The sequence below is a fragment of the Protopterus annectens genome, chromosome 8.part0, assembly GCF_019279795.1.
Source record: "Protopterus annectens isolate FY-2018-M chromosome 8.part0, PAN1.0, whole genome shotgun sequence".
In the NCBI taxonomy this organism is placed as follows: Eukaryota; Metazoa; Chordata; order Ceratodontiformes; family Protopteridae; genus Protopterus; species Protopterus annectens.
Genome location: NC_056741.1, coordinates 42,383,964 through 42,405,279, shown reverse-complemented (window position 1 = coordinate 42,405,279; position 21,316 = coordinate 42,383,964). Strand labels below are relative to the sequence as shown.

The window sequence follows — 21,316 nt, the reverse complement described above, 5'->3', positions numbered from 1 at the left end:
CTTCACCCAAGACTGGACTAGACAGTCAAGAGGAGAAGGTAAACACTTGCACCACACCACACATCACACACCACCAAAACACACACACAGAAACAAAAAACATGCACCTACATTCGCAGAAGCTATCAATAAAAACCTGCCCAAGCATCAGGGACTTCCAAAGCAGAAACGCAAGCAAACTTCACCCCCAACGCAACCCAAATGACACATAGCCCACAAACTCAGTGTGCCACTCAACCACAGCCTATAACACATAACATACCTAACACTCTAGTCATAGGTGACTCTATAGTTAGGCACACTGATGTTCCACTCACCAGGCTAAACAAGGAGAAAGTTACTGTCAGCTGCCTGTCAGGTACCAGGATCCGCCACATAACGCATGCACTCGGGTCACTCTACAACAAGTATAAATATGACACTGTCATTGTCCATGTTGGTGTGAATGACCTGAGACGTACCTCCCTGGACTACATGAAAAGAGACATGGAGGAACTCTCCGATCTTGTAGCCCAGGCAGGTATGACCTTGGCCCTGAGTAGCATCCTGCCATCACCCTGAATGTTGCCACAGTACAAGGACAAAATGATTGACTTCAACAATTGGCTAGGCTTCTGGTGTCATTCTAAGGGGATCCAGTATTTGTCTGCCTGGGACAGGATCGACAGACCACGATGCTTTGCCAGAGATGGCCTGCACCTGTTGCCCTTGGGATTCCGGATACTGGCTAAATCTCTTGCCACCCCTATAGTGCCTTTTTTAGGCAAGGTTCAAATGACAAATTCACCACTGTAACAGGTACAAGCAAGCAAAATCTGAAGGTAATGCTACTCAATGCTAGAAGTCTAAACCTCAAAATGCACTCACTCGAGGCACTCCTTAAAATGGAGAACATCAACTTCTGTGCAGTGACAAAGACCTGGTTCAAAGCTCCAGAGAGCACCCCTGCATTACCAGGCTATAATTCATACCACATCTTTCGGCCACCTAATCCGGAACAAAGCATTAAAGGTGGAGGCGTGTCCATATTCATTAAGGATATCCTGGGTCCTCTCCTGTTTATCTACTTCTCTGAAGTACAGGCTAACACAGAAGGTCTTTGGCTAACAAAGTTTGCAGATGACTGCAAACTAGGAGCCATAATCGAAACTCCTAACGATGTGGACATACTACAAAAGGGTCTCACTGAGACAGATGCCTGGTGTCAAAACCATGGCCTGAAGCTCAATGCCAAAAAGTGTATTGTCATCCCCTTTGGTAAAAACTCTGTACCCATAAACTACCACATAGCTGGTAGTCTACTTAACGCTGAAAATGTGATGAGACCTTGGGACACAGGTGGACAGTAGTCTCTCCTTTGATAAATTGCCACAGTGGTCAGGAAATCCTTCTACATGGCTTACCTCATCACAAAAGGTTTCTCATCCAGAAAAAAAGAAGTCATTGTTCCCCTTTACTCATCACTCATTAGACCCATTATAGAGTACAATGCCCCTTTTGGTATGTACCTCACAAGACATCTACAACAACTGGAAAGGCCACAGAAATACCTCACAAAGAGGATTACTGGACACAAACAGATACCCTACGGAGACCATCTCAAAAAACTCCAGCTGTACTCCGTCGCATATCGCCTACTCGGAGACTATCTCTGCCTAACATACAAAGCTACGTCAAACCCAGAGCTATTGGACATGCTCCACTTACAGAAATCCCAATCCCTCTGAGCTACACGCTCTAGGGACCTAAACCTTGTCACCACAATAAACAGAACATGCTGGAGGGATAGATTCCTGTCTCAGAGACTTCCCATACTCTGGAACAGACTACCTATCTATATCAAACAGAGCTCCTCATTAGCACTCCAAGAAAAATCTTGATGATTGGATGGGAAATAGGAAATTCACCCCAGGGATCACTTCTGTGGCTCTGCTCGACAGGGGCACAGGAAAATAATTTTCTTGGGTGACGAAAGCCAGGGTACATTTTTGGCAAGGCTTATATAGGCCCTAGGGCCAATAGCCTAATACCTACCTATGTAACACTCTCATCCAACTATAGCTTAGCCTCTATCTCACTGCAGTGTTTTCTACATCCACACCCACTTCCTTCACTCGCACATTAACCACGTTGTGTAATCTCTCTAAACCAACTCCCCCAATCCAGTCTCCCTGCACCAAATACACCATCTTATATAGGTAGGTCTTATATAGGTATACTTGTTATGGTGGTGAATTTGTCATTTGAACCTTCCCAAAAAAGAGCCTTAACCAGTATCCGGAATCCCAAGGGCGACAGGTACAGGCCATCTCTGGCAAAGCATTGTGGTCTGTCGATCATGTCATCCCAAGCAGACATATACTGGATTCCCCTTAGAATGACACCAGAAGGTTAGCTAATTGTTGAAGTCAATCATTTTGTCCTTGTACTGTGGTATCATTCTGGGTGATGGCAGGATGCTACTCAGGGTTAGGGTCATACCTGCCTGGGCTACAAGATCGAAGAGCTCCTCCATGTCTCTTTTCATGTAGTCCAGTGAGGTATGTCTCAGGTCATTTACACCAACATGGACAATGACAGAGTCATATTTGTACTTGTTGTGGAGTGACCTGAGTGCGTGCATTATGTGCCGGATCCTGGCACCCGATAGGCAGCTGACAGGAACTTTCTCCTTGTTTAGCCTGGTGAGTGGAACATCAGTGTGCCTGACTATAGAGTCACCTATGACTAGAGTGTTGGATAATGGTTATGCCTTATGGTCTGTGGTTGAGTGGCACACTGACTTTATGGGCTGTGTGTCATTTGGGTTGTGTCGGGGGGATGGAGGTTGTTTGCGTTTCTGCTTTGGAGGTCTCTGTTGCTTGAGCAGATTTTTATTGAGAGCCTCCGCGAATGTAGGTGTGTGTTTTGGTGGTGCAGGTTTTGAGGGATTATGTGGTGTGGTGTGGTGCAAGTGTTTACCTACTCCGCTTGACTGCCTAGTCCAGTCTTGGGTGAAGAGAGCTTTGCTTCCAGTTTGGCTATATAAGTGCATCTCTCACAAGCTGTAGTGTTGAGTTGTAAAAGGAGAGGGTTGTCTGTGTACATGAGGGAATTGCTGCATTGCCCCAAGATGCCCAGATTCATTAGGTAGAAGAAAAAACACCGGGAGCTGACCCTTAGACATGCCTGGATAGGTGCTTATTTATTAAGTAATAAAAACTGTTTTCCTCTAGACAAGTGAGGAAAGTTGAGTGCTGTGGTAATTTGCAGCTTAGTGCTTACAACGAGTTCTGAACAAGTGCTGAGTTCAAAGAGACAGATCTGAGTGCTAAAACTAAAAAACTGGCTAGTTTTAAGGGAAAACTTGAAGAGCAGACTTTATTGTGCCGGGAATAGTTTAACCCTAGCTAAGCAGCGATGCATAAAGTGTGTTTTTTTTAATATAACAGTAGCAAACTGATTTAAACCAATTAATCAATAAAAAGCTGAAAACTGAGCCCCCGTTCCAGCAGTCTTCGATCAGACAAGTTCTAAATCCACACTCCTACCACTAGGGTAACAGGGGAACCTTCTCCAAAAAAAGATGGTCTGGATTAGTGCTCAAGTTATACAAACAAAGCTAGATTCAGCAGGTCTGAATTTAGTCTATTCCACAGCAAACAATGTGTACCAATTTCAGAAAGAAACAGTTCAAATAAGCATGCACAATAAGCCTTTAACCAGAAACTTCTAGCTCAGAAGGGCAGAATCTACCCTCTCCTCCCACATGAGTACAGACCACACCTTCTTAAAGTAAAATAACTGGGCCAAAGCCCAAGTGCTTAAACCAGAACTAATACACTTTTAGAATAACAGACACTAAGCCTTCAATCAGCAACTCCCAACTTAGAAGAAAGTAAGCTACCTGCCCTGCCACAAAAGTGCAGACCACAAACCTTCTTAGTGGCTTATTAGTTTTGAGGTTGGACTGAAAGTGAGGTTGCAGAGGAGTGCCTTGTTAGGTATAAAAGGTCAGGAGCCTGGAGGTACGTGGGAATGGAGGCAGGGTAGGGGGACAGAGCGGGCTGGACCTGACTTGCCACAAAGGACCTGTCAGGAACAATCAGTGGGTTAAGTTAAAGCACAATGTAGGGAGAGAGTAATGTGGCCACTAGAAGTTAGAATGCATTTTTTATTAAGTTTAAAATGCGTAGGGAGGAAGGAAAGTATAAGATTCTAGGAGAGTGGAATGAAATGAAGGGAGCACTTATACAGGATATAGGGTACGTTAGACGGATTGGGCAATTAGAAAAGATGGTTTAGCAGCACAAGATGTTTGCTACTGTTTGGTTCAGCCTGGCTATGTGTAGTACAGACTGGGGCTAGGCAATATATTATTAAAAGATCCAAAGGATATCTACAGTTATTTTTTAGTTTTAAAAAACAAAAGCACGGCAAAGAGAGATAGCTTCCAAAAAGCAAAATGAAAAAGCTGGAGTACTTAAAACCTTTTAATAATCCCATGAAAACAAACCCAAAAAGGAAATAAGGGAGTGGTCCTGTTAAAATCACAAGACTTCTTCAGATGGATAACAATCACTAACTTCCCAGGCTTGTATAAGCAACTCAGACACCCATACAGCAAAAATCAGGGCTATAGCATGGCAGTCTTCCAAGAGAAAAAACTAAGTCCCAAGAAGAAGCCACCTTTTCTTTTGTGGCGTGATAATGACCCCCCCCCCCAAAGAAAAGCTGTTGACTTAAGATGAGGCAGAAAGAGGGGATCCAGTAGGAGACAGGTTGATGTGGCTGAGAGATGTACCTTTACTGAAATGGACAACAGACCAGAACTAAGAAATTCACACAGATACTGTAGAACCAGGTGATGCCCCAGCTTGAGATGGGTCCTGTCTTGTACTTTGGCATCAAAAAGAACATTTTTTCACTTGGTTAAGTAGTATTGTCTGACAGCAGGTTTTCTAATGTCTGTAAACACCTGATGCACGTCCTCAGAAAAGGTACTTAAAAGGGATCAAAAGTCTTATCATCCACACAAATTGATTTAGATTTTGAATGCTGAGATGAATCAAGGATCCACTGTTCTGTGTGGGCAAGTCCACTCTGCGATGACATTTCTTGATAACTGCCCTTGGTTGGATGAGTCACCAATAGCATCAAAAGTAAGTCCATCCTGATTGTTTGAAGGATTTTGGCTATTAGAAGATAGGGGGAAGGCATAAACAGACATCCCTGGCCAGGGGACAGAGAATGTATCTGTTTTCCAGGCCTTTTTGGAAGATGTCATGAAGCACAACTGTTTCAGTTGCCTGCTTACAGAGAACCCTGTAGGTCGGATATTTGCAGGAAGATCCCTAGGTGCAGCATCCACTCATAAGAGTCTTTCCTAGATCTACTCAGAGTCTACTACTGTATTCTGCTCTGAAAGAATGCAAGTAGCATGTAATATTAAAATAAGATGAACTGCTAAGTCCCATGCAATCACAGCTAGTCTGCAAAGGGGTATGATCTTGTTCTCCCTTTTATATACCACATCACTTCAGTGTAGTCTGTGATTACCAAGAGGACTCCTGCAGATTAAAGCTAATTTTAAGTCTTCTGAGGCCATCATTTCTTTCAAGCCTGGGTGCTTGTGCTGTGGTTCGCAAATTCTCTGCACCTAGACACCTTAAAAAACAACCCCCCCTTCCCCCCCCACAACAATGTCTGAGGCATCTAGGGCCACTGAATATATCATATATCTAAGAACAGGAACTGAAAAAGTTAGGCCCAAACTGCTAGAAGACACCATGAATCCTAGAATTCTCAGAAACTCTACTGCAGTACACACTGACTGTTTAGAAAGACTGAAGAAAATTGTGATGTTTTTGTGAAAGAAAAACTGTTATTACAGAGGCATCTTAAATGCAACACAGAAAATCTAGCCTGTGAGAAGGGACCACAGATGACTTTTTTTTCAGTTTTAGTTTGAAAGCTAGGTTGTTGAGAAGACTCATGGAGTAATGTAAAGCTGCCAGAATAGCTTGTCTGGTAGATACTGGGATTAAGCAATCACCAAAGTCAATAAATGTCTGTATGCCTTGAAGTCTGCAATGAGTCCATCACTACAGTACAGCACATAGTAAAGACGCGGGGGTGGTAGATAGATCAAAAAGCAAAGCCATAAAATTGACAATGCAATTCCAAAGCAACCTTAAAATAGATCTGTGTTTTACGTGAATCGGCTATGCAAGTCAACATCTTTCAGGTCCAAGGTGTCTAGGAATGAATGAAAGGAAAGGATGGGAAAGGTTTGCAGAGTCAACATTTAGAATTTTTGGATGTGCAAAAAAGGTGTTCAGTTTGGAAAGGTCTAAATATGGCCTCTAAACACTTTCTTTTCAAGGCTGGAATGAAAGCTTTATTTGTCTGAGGATACTGGTTCTATAGCACCTGAAACAGAAGCTCTGAAATCATCTTAAGTAGAAGATGAAGTTGGCCCCTTGAAGACTGCAAAAATCCAGACGGAATGTTAGGGATGCCCAACGGAGCCTGTTACCTACGCTCTGTGATACACAGTAACCAAGAGTCTGAGAATATTGGTTACCATGCAGGAAGATGCAGGAAAAGATTCCCTACAATTTTCAGAGGAAGGCAAGGCTGGGGGACAGACAAGAGGCTGGGATAATCATAGTTTTTTTCTTTTGGAATGAGGATCCTTCAAACAAATCCAGCTTCTTCTTCTTAGCATCACTTTGCCATTTGTTTTTGAACTGTTTGGTAGACTTTTGCTGTGCTGACTTGGAGGATTTAGAAAAAAATGGTCCGGGATTAGACAGGTAGCTTCTCTGGTATTTAAGAATGGTGGATAAAGAATAGTTGTGTAAAATCTTACCATAACCATAGATGTCCTTCTCTTCCATGTTGCAGTATTCTCACATGTGGGATCCTCTGCCTCAGGTGACCTGAATGTCTGGCTCCTATGCCAAAGCTTAAGCCTGGTTGCTGTCTGGTGCGTGGGACATCAAACAAAGGGGCATAAATGTAACATCTGCATGCACAGACCTCAGAAGGTACAGTTGTGTACACTTACCATAAATGTAGATGTTCGAGTGTATTCACTGTTGCAGTCATCACACTTGGGTTATCTGCCTGCAGGTAGCCCTCAGTCGGCCCAAATACCAGAGACTTAGTATTTCTGTGTCGGTTGCTGCCACTTCAGGACTGACGTTAAGGGCATAAAAACAGGCAACCGATGCCATTACATCAGTTTTTCTTGCCCCAAATGTCAGGAGCCCCCCAAATTGGGAGCTAAGTTATGGTGGGAAAACATCACCAGTAAAAAGTAAATGCCAACAGCACTGTAAGGGGTGAGTAATAGACATAGATAGAGAGAGATAGACAGAGACAGAGACAAGGGGCCTGGAGGGTGGGAAACCAGGACTGCAACAGTGAATACACTTGAACATCTACATTTATGGTAAGTGTACACAACTGTACTATGTTCTTCGTGTTTCACTGTTGCAGTCACCACACTTGGGTTGATTCCCAAAGCTGAAGAAAGGGTGGAAGCAGTCAAGAAGAGTTAGGGCTGGCTAGTATGCCCTGCAGGACTGCTGTTGCAAAACCCGCCGTGGATTTGGAAAAGATAGGCAGGTGGTAATGCTTGGAGAAGGTGTGTATAAAACTCCAGGTGGCAGCTTCCAGAATGTCCCTGATAAGGAGTCCCCTGAGGAATGCTGCAGAGGTAGAAGTTGCCCTAATGGAATGCGTTCTGACCCCCTGAGGGGTTGGTTTCCCATGGTGTTTGTAACAGAAATGGATACAGTGTGCTATCCATTTGGAAATTACTTGTTTGGAAATGGCCTTGCCCTCTGTCCCTGGTGCAAAGCTGACTAGAAACTGGTCAGATTTCCTGAAGGGCTTAGTCCTATCCAGTTAGGATACGAGATGTCTGTGCACGTCCAAGGAGTGCAGGATCCTTTCCCCTTTATTTTGAGGATTAGGGAAGAAGGTTGGCAAATGGATAGATTGGTAAAGAGCCACACTGGACACCACTTTAGGAATAAAAGAAGAGTTAGTCCTGAGGGAGACCCTATCAGCCTGAAAAATAACGAATGGTTCCACAGCCATAAGTACTTGTAGCTCAGACACTCTTCTAGCTGAAGTGATGTCCAGAAGCAAGGCTGTTTTCCAAGAGAGGAATTTTAACTCTGCTGACGCTGCAGGCACAAAGGGGGTAGCACGAACTTTTCCAGTACAAAGGTAAGGTCCCAAGCAGGGGTGGTTGCTCTCCTTGGTGGCCTTAACTTGTTTTCTCCTCTCAGGAACTGTTTGATGAGAGGGTGAGAGAAGAGAGGTGGCTCAGTGTTGTAATGAGCCAAAATGGCAGAGGCATGGAACTTAATGGAGGAGAAGGATAGGCCTCTGTGGAGTAGATCTGCTAAGCAATCCAGGATTAGAGGTAAGGAGGGAAGTGCTGTGTCCTCTCCTTTAGAGTGAATCCAGGAACAATACCTTTTCCATTTATCAGCATAGGATTTCCTTGTACTGGGTCTTCTGGCTTCAAGAATGTCCAGCACCTGCTTGCTTATGCTGGTCACTGGGGGAGAATTCAAAGAATAAGCCAAGCTGCAAGATTAAGGGTTTGCAGTTGCGGATGCAAAATCTGTCCCTCCTGCTGAGTGAGGGTTGGGATCTGGAGTAGGTGCCAGGGTGGCACCGGTGACAGGCTGCGCAGTAGTGGGTACCAGTGCTGGCATGGCCAGTCCGGGGCAATCAGGATTGCCCTTGGTCTGTCCTGTCTTATCTTGAGTAATATTCTTGTGAGAAGAGGCAGAGGGGGAAATGCATAGATTGAGAGGTTTACCCACTGGAAGGATAGGGCATCCACTTTCCAGGCCCTGCTGTGAGGTGTCCTGGTGCAGAATTTGCTGAGCTGGTGATTGTAGTGGGAGGCAAATATGTCCACCTCTAAGGTCCCCCATTTCTGGGTTAGAAGGCTGAAGGTGCTGGGGTCTAATTGCCACTCGTGTGGGTCTAGGAGATTTCTGCTTAAGTCGTCTGTCAAAGAGTTTTGTTTGCTTGGCAGGAATTGAGCTTGCAGATGAATATGCATGTCCAAGGCCATGTGCCACAGGGCCATGGCTAGCATGCAGAGTGTGTTCCCCCTGCTTGTTGATGTACCACATAACTGTGGTATTGTCTGCTTTTATTAGCAGGGGTCCTGGTTAGAGTAGGTATCTGAAAGCTGTCAGAGTGTGCTGAACAGCGAGCATCTCTTTTTGGTTGATGTGCAGACGAATTTGACTTGGGCTCCATTGGCCTTGGATGCACTTGTCATCCAGATGTGCCCCCCAGGCATAGTCTGATGCATCTGTGGTTAGGGTCTGGGCGGCATGGGGTTGAGTAAAGGGAAGTCCCTTGTGGTGGCATGGCCACCAAAGAAACTCTGTCCTTAGACAAGGTACAATAGGAATGATGGTTTCCAGGTCCTGAGAATGTTGGCACCAAAGACTTTAAGTACCACTGATGTTTCCTCATATGCAGTTTGGCATATGGAATTAGTAGAATGAAAGAGGCCATGAACCCTAGGGCCTGCAGGAATGTCCTTGCAGATAGCTGGGTTCTGGTGGCCATTTGAGTGAAGTAGCCTGTCAGACAGGCTTGTTTTTCTAAGGAATGCCATCTGGCATGCTGTGTTCAAGCTTCCTCCCAGGAATACAATCTTTTGACTGGGGACTAGTTTTGATTTCTTTTCGTTGATAGTGTACCCCAGGGAGGTTAGAAGGTTCTTTACAAATGTCAGGTGCTGCAACAGCTTTTCCTGACTGTCTGCCTGAATCAGGAAATCGTCCAAGTACGGGTAAATTTGAATATTTCTCTGTCTGCAATAGCAAATGGCTGGAGCCAGGCATTTTGTGAAAACTCTGAGAGCAGTGGATAAGCCAAAGGGAAGTGCAGAGAATTGATAATGCATAGATCCTGCCCTGAAAAGTACAGTTTTGTACCTACCATAAATGTAGATGTCCGAGAGACATGCAACTGCAGTCATAACATGTGGGTTGGCCTGCCTCAGGCAGCCCTCGGTCGGCCGGATTCCAAAGTCTGAGTCCGACGTCGGCTGATGTCACATTTCTCTCCGACGTCAGAGCGGCTGGAGTATATAAGCATCAGCCGACGCCATTTTCTTCAGTGTTTCTTGCCCCAGATGCCAGGTGCCATCCAAGGAAGGCTGTAATCAAATTGGTAGACATAAACAGGATTCCAAACAAATACATGAGCAATAAAACAAATACACCATAACAGATATCCCCAGCTAAGAGTGAGGGGGATAGGAGTGGACCCTAAGCATAGAGGGGTATGGAGGGAGGGAAAACCCGACTGCAGTTGCATGTCTCTCGGACATCTACATTTATGGTAGGTACAAAACTGTACTATGTCCTTCAAGAATGCAACTGCAGTCATAACATGTGGGTAGAATACCATAGCTTAGCTGGGGGAGGAGGAATGCTCTAGGAAAGAGATGGTGTGGCAATCAAACCCTGCAGGACTGCCGAAGCAAAGCCTGCTCTGGATCTGGAATATAGGAGGAGATTGTAGTGTTTTGAGAATGTATGCACGGAGCTCCATGTAGCAGCTTCTAGAATGTCCTTTGTAGGCACCCCTCTTAAAAATGCTGTAGAGGTGGCTGTAGCTCTGGTGGAATGTGGTCTGACATAGGCTGGAACAGTCTTTCCATGAAAGGAATAACAGAATCTGATGCAATGACCAATCCATTTAGAAATAGTCTGTTTTGAAATTGCTTTTCCTTGGACTGCAGGCGTAAGCTACAAAAGCTGTTCAGACTTCCTACTGGCCTTGGTTCTGTCCAGGTAGTATCGAAGTTGTCTATGAATGTCCAAGGTATGTAAAAGCCTTTCCCCCTTATTCTCAGGATTGGGGAAGAAAGCAGGCAGATGAATGGCTTGATTCAGAGAAACCCTAGATACCACCTTTGGCATAAAGGTAGGGTTGGTCCTTAATGAAACCCTGTCTCTGTGGAAAATAATAAAGGGTGGTATTGCCATTAGGGCCTGTAGTTCCGAAACCCTTCTTGCTGAGGTAATTGCCAACAGGAAGGCTGTTTTCCATGAGAGAAATTGCAAGTCAACTGAAGCTGCTGGCTCAAAAGGAGGTAGAGTCAGTTTTTCTAAAACAAAATTGAGGTCCCAGGCTGGCACTGGGGCCTTTCTTGGTGGCTTAATGTTCTTGATTCCCTTGAGGAATTGTCTCAGTATGGGGTGCGAAAAAACAGGAGGATCAGTGTTGTATCTAGCTGAAATTGCAGATGCATGTATTTTTATTGAAGAATATGAGAGGCCACTCTGTAACATATCTGCCAAATATTCCAAGATAAGTGGGATGTTCAGTAATGATGCATCATGCCCTTTGCTGGTATTCCAATTGCTGAATCTTTTCCACTTTGCTAAGTAGACCTTTCTGGTGGACGGTCTTCGAGCCTCTGTTAGTATCCGCTGAACTTCCTTGGAGAGAGATAAATTGAATTTATTTATGGGATCTCCCAGGCTGTTAGCTGCAGAGTCTGAAGGTTTGGATGCAGTGTTTCGAAATTGTGCTGAGTCAAAAGTAGAGGCCACTGAGGGAGGGCCCACCTCCTGGTGTGACATATGCTCCGTAGTAGTGGGTACCAGTGTTGTCTTGGCCAATCCGGAGCTATTATGATTCCCTTGGGCTTCTCTGCTTTGATCTTTAGCAATACTGAGGTCATCAGTTTCAGAGGTGGGAATGCATAGATTGCTAGGGAGTTCCAGTTGAATGAAAGAGCATCTATTTTCCAAGCCTTTGGATGGTATGTCCTTGTGCAAAATTTTGGTAGTAGATGATTGAGGTGAGAGGCAAATAGGTCCACTTCTGGCTTGCCCCATGTCGAAGTGAGTTGTCTGAAAGCCTTCGGATGCAACCTCCATTCGTGTGGATCTGTGAAATTCCTGCTTAGGCTGTCCGCCAACACATTGTCTTTTCCTGGAACAAATTGTGATTGTAACTGGATGTTTAGACTCAGTGATTTCTCCCAAAGCTGCATTGTCAGTCTGCAAAGGGGGTAAGAGTGAGTGCCCCCCTGCTTGTTTATGTACCACATCACAGTGGTGTTGTCTGTCCGTATCATTAAGTGATCTTGCTGGAGTTGGTTTTGAAAAGCCTCGATAGCATGCATTACTGCCAGCATTTCCTTTTGATTTATATGCAGATGCGTTTCCTTTGGAGACCATTGTCTTTGTATACACCTGCCTTCCATGTGCGCCCCCCATCCGAGGTCTGAGGCGTCTGTAGTCATGGTCTGTGTTATCTGTGGTTTTTTGAATGACAAACCTGTGTTTTCCTGGCTCACCGAGGCCCACCATAGGAATTCCTTTTGTAAGCATGGAATGAGTGGTATGATTGTCTCCAAGTTGTTGCTGATATCGGCTGAGGCAAGAAAAGGTCCCCAACGGGGTACTTAGCTTTTTTGATGACTTCGGTATCGTAGCATACAGGAGCTGACCGACCGGCACTTGCGAACTGCTTCTGCTTCGGGCACCGCGCGGCAAGAAAGACTGGAGAAAATGGCGTCGGCTGATGCTTATATACTCCAGCCGCTCTGACGTCGGAGAGAAATGCGACATCAGCCGACGTCGGACCCAGACTTTGGAATCCGGCCGACCGAGGGCTGCCTGAGGCAGGACAACCCACATGTTATGACTGCAGTTGCATTCTTGAAGGACATCATAGGTATTTTTGGACAGCGTAGGAAGAAGCTGCTGAAGGGTGGGCATTTTAAATTTTGGTACCACCAAGAAGGTGTTTAGAATGGAAAGATCTAAGATTGGGCGCCAAGTGCTCTCTTTTCTGGGTTCTGCAGGAACAGGTTGAATTGCCCTTACGGAGAGCAGGGATTGGAACTTGGTTTTCTCCCTCTGCCCACTGGTTTGGAGGAAGGTCTGAGAACTCTTTTGGTGTTGGCAGTGACTGGAAGTAAAATTTGTACCCCTGGGATACAATGTTGAGGACCAATCGGTCTTTGCTGATGGACGTCCAGTTTTTTGCACGATGGGCAAGTTTTCGTTCTAGGGGCACGAGCAATTGGGCAGAGGTGAGCAGTGGAGTTGAGAAGTCATTGTGAATTCTTTCCGTAAGGAGGTGACTTAGCACTCCATGAAGTGGAGGCACTCCATTGCTTAGATCTCTGCATACCCTGAGAATGTAATATGGGGGGGGGGTCTGTTTCTCCTGGGTCTAGTTTGAGACGGCCTTGAGGGGGCTGGAAAGGGCCAATGTTTCGAGGGGCAATGCCTACTGAATCTTGGGAGGCTGCACTTGCAAAAAATCTTTGACTGTCTGCATAGCCTTAGCTTTTTCTTCCATCTTTTTTAGAACCTCTTCTGCTTTGGTGCCAAACAGACTGTCCTTGTCCAAAGGAGTGTCTAGTCATTTTGATTTGACATGGTCTGGCAAGGTCTGCTCCTTAAGCCAAGCATGCCTTCTCAGTACAGAACCAGTGACTGCTGCCCTGCAAGATGCTTCTAGGGCATCAAAGCCACACTGCAAGATATGCTTGCTGACTTGGCTTGCAGAATGCATAAGCTCTTGTAATTCTTTATTTTCTGCATAGTCTGTAAAGGTAGATAATTTTTATTTAATAAGTTCCATAACATGTTGCTGGTATTTCTGCATGTGAAAAGTACAGTTGTGTACACTTACCATAAATGTAGATGTTCGAGTGTAGTCACTGTTGCAGTCATTACATTTGGGTAATCTGCTGGCAGGATGCCCTAAGTTGGCCTGATTAACAAAGTCTTGGGTCCTGCGTCATTTGCTGACCCTTCTTCCATGACATCAGGTCGTCAGGGGTATAAAACATGCAGCCGACGCCAATACATCAGTTTTTCTTGCCCCAGATGTCAGGTGCCCCCCTAATGGGGAGCAAATAAAACACAAAAACACAAAAGTATACCTCCAACCAAAAGCAAATACACCAAAAAGGAGAAAACTAGGGGGCTGGAGGAAGGGTAACCAGGACTGCAACAGTGAATACACCTGAACATCTACATTTATGGTAAGTGTACACAACTGTACTATGTTCTTCATGTTTCACTGTTGCAGTCATTACATTTGGGTAGATTCCCAAAGCTATGGTTGGGAGGAGGAGTTTATACAGCATTAGGGGCAGCTATAAGGCCCTGCAAGACAGCAGTGGCAAAACCAGCTCTGGATTTAGAGAAAATTGGTAAATGATAATGCTTGGTGAAAGTATGTACAGAACACCAGGTAGCAGCTTCAAGGATATCCCTGGTAGGAACACCTCTGAGAAAGGCTGTAGAAGTAGATGCAGCCCTAGTGGAGTGAGATCTGATCCCCTGGGAGATAGGTTTTCCATGGTGCTTATAGCAGAAATTAATGCAATGGCTTATCCATTTAGAAAATGTTTGTTTTGAAATAGCCTTCCCCTCTGCCCCTGCAGCTAATGCTACCAGCAATTGCTCAGATTTTCTTCGAGATTTAGTCCTATCCAAGTAGAATCTAAGTTGTCTGTGCACATCCAAGGAATGCAGAATCTGTTCCCCTTTGTTCTGTGGATTGGGAAAGAAGGTTGGCAAATGAATGGACTGATTAAAAGCCACACTGGAAACCACCTTGGGCATGAAGGATGGATTGGTCCTGAGAGATACCCTGTCCGCATGAAAGATGATAAAAGGCTCCACTGCCATAAGGGCCTGTAATTCAGATATCCTTCGAGCTGAAGTGATTGCTAAAAGGAAGGCTGTTTTCCAAGAAAGAAACTTTAAGTCTGCGATAGCAGCTGGCTCGAAAGGAGGTAGAGTGAGTTTCTCCAAAACAAAGTTAAGGTCCCAGGCAGGGGTAGGAGCTTTCCTGGATGGTCTCAAGTTTCTTGCCCCTCTGAGATAATGCATGAGCAGAGGATGAGAGAAGAGGGGTGATTCTGTGTTATAGTGAGCTGAAATAGCTGAGGCATGGATTTTAAAGGAGGAAAAAGGCAGGCCCTTGTGAAGCATCTCAGTTAAGTATTGCAAAATCTGAGGTAAATTGGGCGCTGCTGTGCTCATCCCTAAAGATTGGTTCCAGGCACAGAATCTTTTCCATTTGTCAGCATAAGATTTTCTAGTACTAGGCCTCCTCGCCTCCAAGATGACATCCATCACAGGTTTGCTGAGGGATGATAAGGGTGAATTTAAGTTATTAGCCAGGCTGCAAGGTTCAATGTTGGTAGCTGAGGGTGCAGAATTTGGTTCTCCTGCTGAGACAGCAGGGAAGGGGGTCTGAGGCAGGTGCCATGGAGATATTTGTGACACACTGCGCAAGAGGGGGTACCAGTGTTAGCGCGGCCAGTCTGGAGCAATCAAAATCATCCTTGGTTTGTCCTGTTGGACTTTTAGTAGAACTTTGGAGAGCAGAGGCAGAGGGGGAAAGGCGTAGACTGATAGGATTTTCCAGCTGAACAGAGCATCCACTTTCCAGGCTTGTTTGTGGGGAGTCCTTGTGCAAAACCTGTCCAACTGGTAGTTCTGAGGGGAGGCAAACAGATCTATGTCCGGGCTTCCCTATTCGCTTGTCAACATGTTGAAAATCCGTGGTTCCAGTTTCTACTTGTTTGAGTCCATGAGGTTTCTGCTTAGTCCGTCTGCCAGTGTATTCAATTTTCCTGGCAGGAATTGAGCTTGTAGGTGCACTTGGGTAGCTCAAGGCTGTGTTCCACAATGCCATGGCTAGTCTGCAGAGGGGGTAGGAATGTGTACCCCCCTGCTTGTTTTTTGTACTACATAAAGTACAATTGTGCACCTACCATAAATGTAGATGTTTGAGTGTATTCACTGTTGCAGTCATTACCCTTGGGTTATCCTGCTGGCAGGCTACCCACAGTCGGCCCGAATTCCAAAGTCTAGGTCTGGCGTCGGTTGCTGTCGCCTCTTCCCTGACGTCAGTGCGCCAGGGGTATAAAAGATGCAGCCGATGACATTTTCTTCAGTTTTTCTTGCCCCAGATGTCAGGTGCCCCCAAATTGGTAGGCTGAAAATTATGCCAATAAGTATGCATGCACAAAAAGAAACATTTCCTTCATCTACAAGCAAATACACCACATAGGTTGTATAGGATAGAGAAGTACAGAGAAGTCCCAGCAAAGAAAAAAGGGGGATGGTGGGTGGGTAACCTGGACTGCAACAGTGAATACACTTGAACATCTACATTTATGGTAGGTACACAACTGTACTATGTTCATCGTGTTTCACTGTTGCAGTCATTACTCTTGGGTTGAATCTCAAAGCTGAGGATGGGTGGCTGGGCTACATAGGATTAGGAGAGGCTATGAGGCCCTGCAGAACGGCAGTAGCAAAGCCTGCTCTGGATTTAGAGTAAAGAGGTAAGTGGTAGTGCTTTGTGAAAGTGTGCACTGGACTCCAAGTTGCAGCCTCTAAGATGTCTTTGGTTGGTACTCCCCTGAGGAAGGCTGCTAAAGTGGCTGCTGCCCTGGTGGAATGAGGTCTAATGCCCTTAGGCACTGATTTGCCATGTTGAGAATAGCAGAAAAGGATGCAATGGCCTATCCATTTAGAAATAGTCTGTTTTGAGATAGCCTTTCCTTGTGATCCTGCAGCATATGACATTAAAAGTTGCTCAGTCTTTCTGAAAGCTTTAGTTCTGTCCAAGTAGAAGCGTAGCTGCCTGTGTATGTCCAAAAAATGCAGAATTTTCTCACCCTTGTTCTGTGTGTTTGGATAAAAGGTAGGCAAGTGAATGGTTTGGTTGAGGGCCACACTGGACACCACCTTACGCAAAAAGGTTGTGTTTGTCCTCAGGGAAACCCTGTCTGGATGAAAAATGATAAAAGGTTCCACAGCCATGAGTGCTTGTAACTCCGAGACTCGTCTTGCAGAGGTTATTGCTAGGAGCAAAGCTGTTTTCCAGGCTAAGAATTTTATATCCGCTGTTGAGCCTGGCTCAAAAGGAGACAGTGTGAGTTTTTCACAAGACATAATTGAGGTCCCATGCCGGAATTGGTACTCTCCCTGGAGGCCTGATGTTTTTGGCCCCTCTGAGGTACTGCCTTATTAAGGGATGAGAAAAGATAGGTGATTCGGTATTGTAATGGGCTGAAATGGCAGAGGCATGAATCTTAATTGATGAAAAAGAAAGGCCTTTGTCCAGCATCTCAGTTGGGTATTGTAAAATATGAGGGGCATTTGGTACATAGGTGTCAATGCCTTGTTCCTGGTTCCAAGTACAGAATCTCTTTCATTTTTCTGCATAAGATTTTCTGGTACTGGGCCTCCTGGCCTCCAAGATAACATCCATAACAGCTTTTGAAAGAGGGGTGCTCTGAATGGCTACATTATCCGCCATGCTGCTAGATTTAAGGTCCTGAGTTGGCTGTGCAGGATCCGATTGTATTGCTGGGTCAGCAGGTGAGAAGTTTGAGGCAATATCCATGCTGGACCTTGAGACAAGCTCTTTAGGATTGGGTACCAGTGCTGGCGTGGCCAGTCTGGTGCAATCAGTATCATTTTTGGCTTCTCGTCTGACCTTTAGGAGTACCCTGGGAAGGAGAGGCAGTGGAGGAAAGGCATATACTGTTAGATTTTTTCCAGCTGAAGGATGGGGCGTCTACTCTCCATGCTTGTTTGTGATAAATCCTTGTACAAAATCTCTGTAATTGGCAGTTGTGAGGGGAGGCAAACAGATCTATGTCTGGGCATCCCCATTTCTTTGTTATCATGCCGAAGACTTGTGGATCCAGTTTCCACTCGTGGGGATCCATGATGTTTCTGCTTAGTTCGTCTGCCAGAGTACTTGTTTTTCCTGGCAGGAATTGTGCTTGCAGGTGAACTTGATAAGTCAATGCTGTGTCCCATAAGGTCATTGCTTGTCTGCAGAGGGGGTAGGAATGTGTACCTCCCTGCTTGTTTATGTACCACATGACCATAGTATTGTCTGTCTTTATCAGTAGCTGTCCTGGATGAAGTAGATCCTTGAAAGCTGTCAGGGCATTCTGAATAGCTAGCATCTCTTTTTGATTGATATGAAGATGCATCTGTCCTGCAGGCCATGTGCCCTGAATACATTTTCCTGCCATATGGCCCCCGCAGGCATAATCTGATGCATCCGTTGTCAGTGTCTGTCTGGCTGTGGGTAAACTGAATGGCAGACCCTTGTTGTGGTGACAGGCCTCTGCCCACCATCGAAACTCCCGTTGCAGGCAGGGAATGAGGGTAATTACGGTCTCCAGGCTGTGGCAATGCTGAGTCCAAACACTTTTTAGTTACCATTGTAGTTTCCTCATATGCAGTCTGGCATATGGAATTAGTAGAATGCAGGATGCCATGAAACCAAAAGCCTGCAGGATTTTCCTTGCAGATAACTGGGTATTTGTTGCCAATTTTTGGAAGTAAGAAGTCAGTTGTTTTTGTTTGTCTGGCGTGAGATAAGCCAGCTGGGCAGTTGTATTTATGCTTGCACCCAGGAATATTATCTCTTGAGGGGGCACTAGTTTGGATTTCTTTTCGTTTACTGTGTATCCTAGGCAAATTAGTAATCTTTTTACAAATGCCAGATGCTATAGAAGAATGTGTTTGTTCTCTGCTTGAATAAGGCAGTCGTCTAAGTAGGGATATATTTGAATTCCTCTGTCTGCAAAATGCAATTACTGGTGCCAGGCATTTTGTGAAGACCCTGGGCGCAGTAGATAAGCCAAAGCACAGTGCAGAGAATTGGTAGTGCATTGAGCCGGCTATGAATCTGAGGTATCTTCTGCAATATTGTCTGATTGGGACATGCAGGTATGCCTCTTTTAGGTCCAAAGTTACGAGCCAAGCCTTCTTGCCCAGCACGGGCAGTAGCTGCTGAAGAGTCAACATCTTGAATTTTGGAAACTCCAGAAACGTGTTTAGTATAGACAGGTCCAGTATTGGGCACCAGGTTTTGTCCTTTCTGGGCACTAAGAAAAGTCTGGAGTAAAATCCTTGCCCCTGCTCTTATCGTGGTACTTGTTTAATAGCTCTCATGTCCATGAGGGCTGTAATTTGCTTTTGGCCTCTGCCCACTGACTTTGTGGCAGGTCTGGCATACCTTTTGACCTTGGTAGGGTGTGAAAATGGAACCTGTAGCCTTGGGACACTATGTTCAAGACACATTTGTCTTGGGTAACCATTTGCCAATTTGATGAAAAAAGTGCTAGTTTTCCCCCTAAGGGGGCTGTCAAAAGAAAAGTGGTTGGATCTGGCAGAGGAAAGTCATTGGGACGGTTTCCTGTAAGGTTGTGATTTGTCTTAAACGCTTTTGGAGGTAGGAGCACCCCATTGTTTAGACCTGTATGAGCCTTGGGGCTGAGATCTGCCTCTGGGACGCCTGTATCTGCCTCTTTGTGGTCTGTCTGATACTGGAAAGGACCAATTTTTTGAAGGCCAGTTCCTGCTAAATCTGGGTGTTGGCACCTGTAAGAAACCCTTAACTGTCTGCATGGATTTCGCTTTATCCTCCATTTTCTTCAACACCTCTTCTGCTTTAGCACCAAGCAAAGTATCATGCTGTAATGGGGCATCTAATAATTTTGCTTTAACATGATCAGGCAGGTTCTGTTCCTTTAACCAAGCATGCCTTCTAATAACAGAAAGTACAGTTTTGTACCTACCATAAATGTAGATGTCCGATAGGTATGCATCTGCAGTCATAACATATGGGTTGTCCTGCCTCAGGCAGCCCTTCGGTCGGCCGGATTCCAAAGTCTGGGTCTGGCCTCGGCTGATGTCGCACTTCACCCGACGTCATAGCTCCTGGGGTATAAAGGCATCAGCCGACGCCATTTTCCTCAGTGTTTCTTGCCCCAGATGCCAGGTGCCCTCTAGGAAGGCTAAATTTGTATAAAAGTAAAAATTACAAACAGTAGAAATCAAAAAGTATATATACATACAAACAAATACACCATAATAGATTCCCCCAGCTAGCTAAGAGAGGGGTAAGTACCCTAGGAATACCACAGAGGGGAAGGAGGGTGGGTAATCCTGACTGCAGATGCATACCTATCGGACATCTACATTTATGGTAGGTACAAAACTGTACTATGTCCTTCAAGGATGCATCTGCAGTCATAACATATGGCTAGAATACCACAGCCAAACTGGGGGAGGAGGCACTAAGATAATGATGGTGTAGTTAAGATCCCTTGTAAAACTGCAGTTGCAAAACCTGCTCGGGATCTGGAGTATAAAGGAAGATTGTAATGCTTGGCAAATGTATGCACGGAGCTCCAAGTAGCAGCTTCTAAAATGTCTTTGGTAGCCACCTCGAGGAAAGCTGTAGTGGTGGCTGTAGCTCTTGTGGAGTGAGGCCTGATATTTTCAGGAGTTGTCTTTCCATGAAATGAGTAGCAGAATCGAATGCAATTTCCTATCCATTTTGAGATTGTCTGTTTTGAAATTGCTTTTCCTTGCACTCCTGTTGCATATGCTACCAGAAGCTGGTCAGTTTTTCTGCTGGCCTTAGCTCTGTCCAGATAGTAGCGCAGTTGTCTGTGTACATCCAAGGTGTGTAGTAGTTTTTCCCCTGTTCTGTGGGTTAGGGAAGAATGTAGGTAAATGAATAGCTTGGTTCAAGGATACCCTGGATACCACCTTTGGCATAAAAGTAGGATTGGTTCTCAGAGACACTCTATCCTGGTGAAAGATAAGGAAAGGCTGCACTGCCATTAATGTCTGTAACTCGGATACCCTTCTTGCTGAAGTGATTGCTAGCAGGAAGGCAGTTTTCCAAGATAAGAACTGTAAGTCTGCTGTTGCTGCTGGTTCAAAAGGGGGAAGTGTTAATTTTTCTAGCACAAAATTGAGATCCCATGTAGGCAGAGGTGGTTTCCTTGGAGGTTTTACATTTTTGATCCCTCTCAAAAATTGTCTGAGGAGAGGATGAGAGAAGACAGGAGGATCCATGTTGTACTCTGCTGAAATTGCTGATGCATGAATCTTAATGGAAGAATAGGACAGGCCATTGTGGAACAGTTCTGCTAAGTATTCTAGGATGTGTGCTAGGTTTGCCAGTGTGACATTTGTTCCCTTTGCTGCACTCCAAATGAGGAATCTCTTCCATTTGGCTGAATATGTTTTCCTTGTGGAGGGTCTGCGAGCCTCCAGGATAATGTCCTTAACCCTCTGAGATAAAACAGGTTGGTTTTGTTTTATGCAATTTTCCAAGCAGTTAGCTGCAGGGTTTTTAAGTTTGGATGCAGGGTCTTGTAGTTGTTCTGCGTTAGAAGTAAAGGACATAGAGGTAGAGGCCATGAGTTCGTCCGAGACATGCTTCTCAGTAGCGGGTACCA

General features: G+C 45.1%; 1 protein-coding gene across 1 annotated transcript in view; it reads right to left on the bottom strand.

Annotated features, from left to right (window-relative positions):
• ZNF384 (zinc finger protein 384) overlaps positions 1–21,316 on the bottom strand; it is a 1,170,835-nt gene that overhangs the window by 235,127 nt on the left and 914,392 nt on the right. The gene's annotated exons all lie outside the window — the stretch shown is intronic.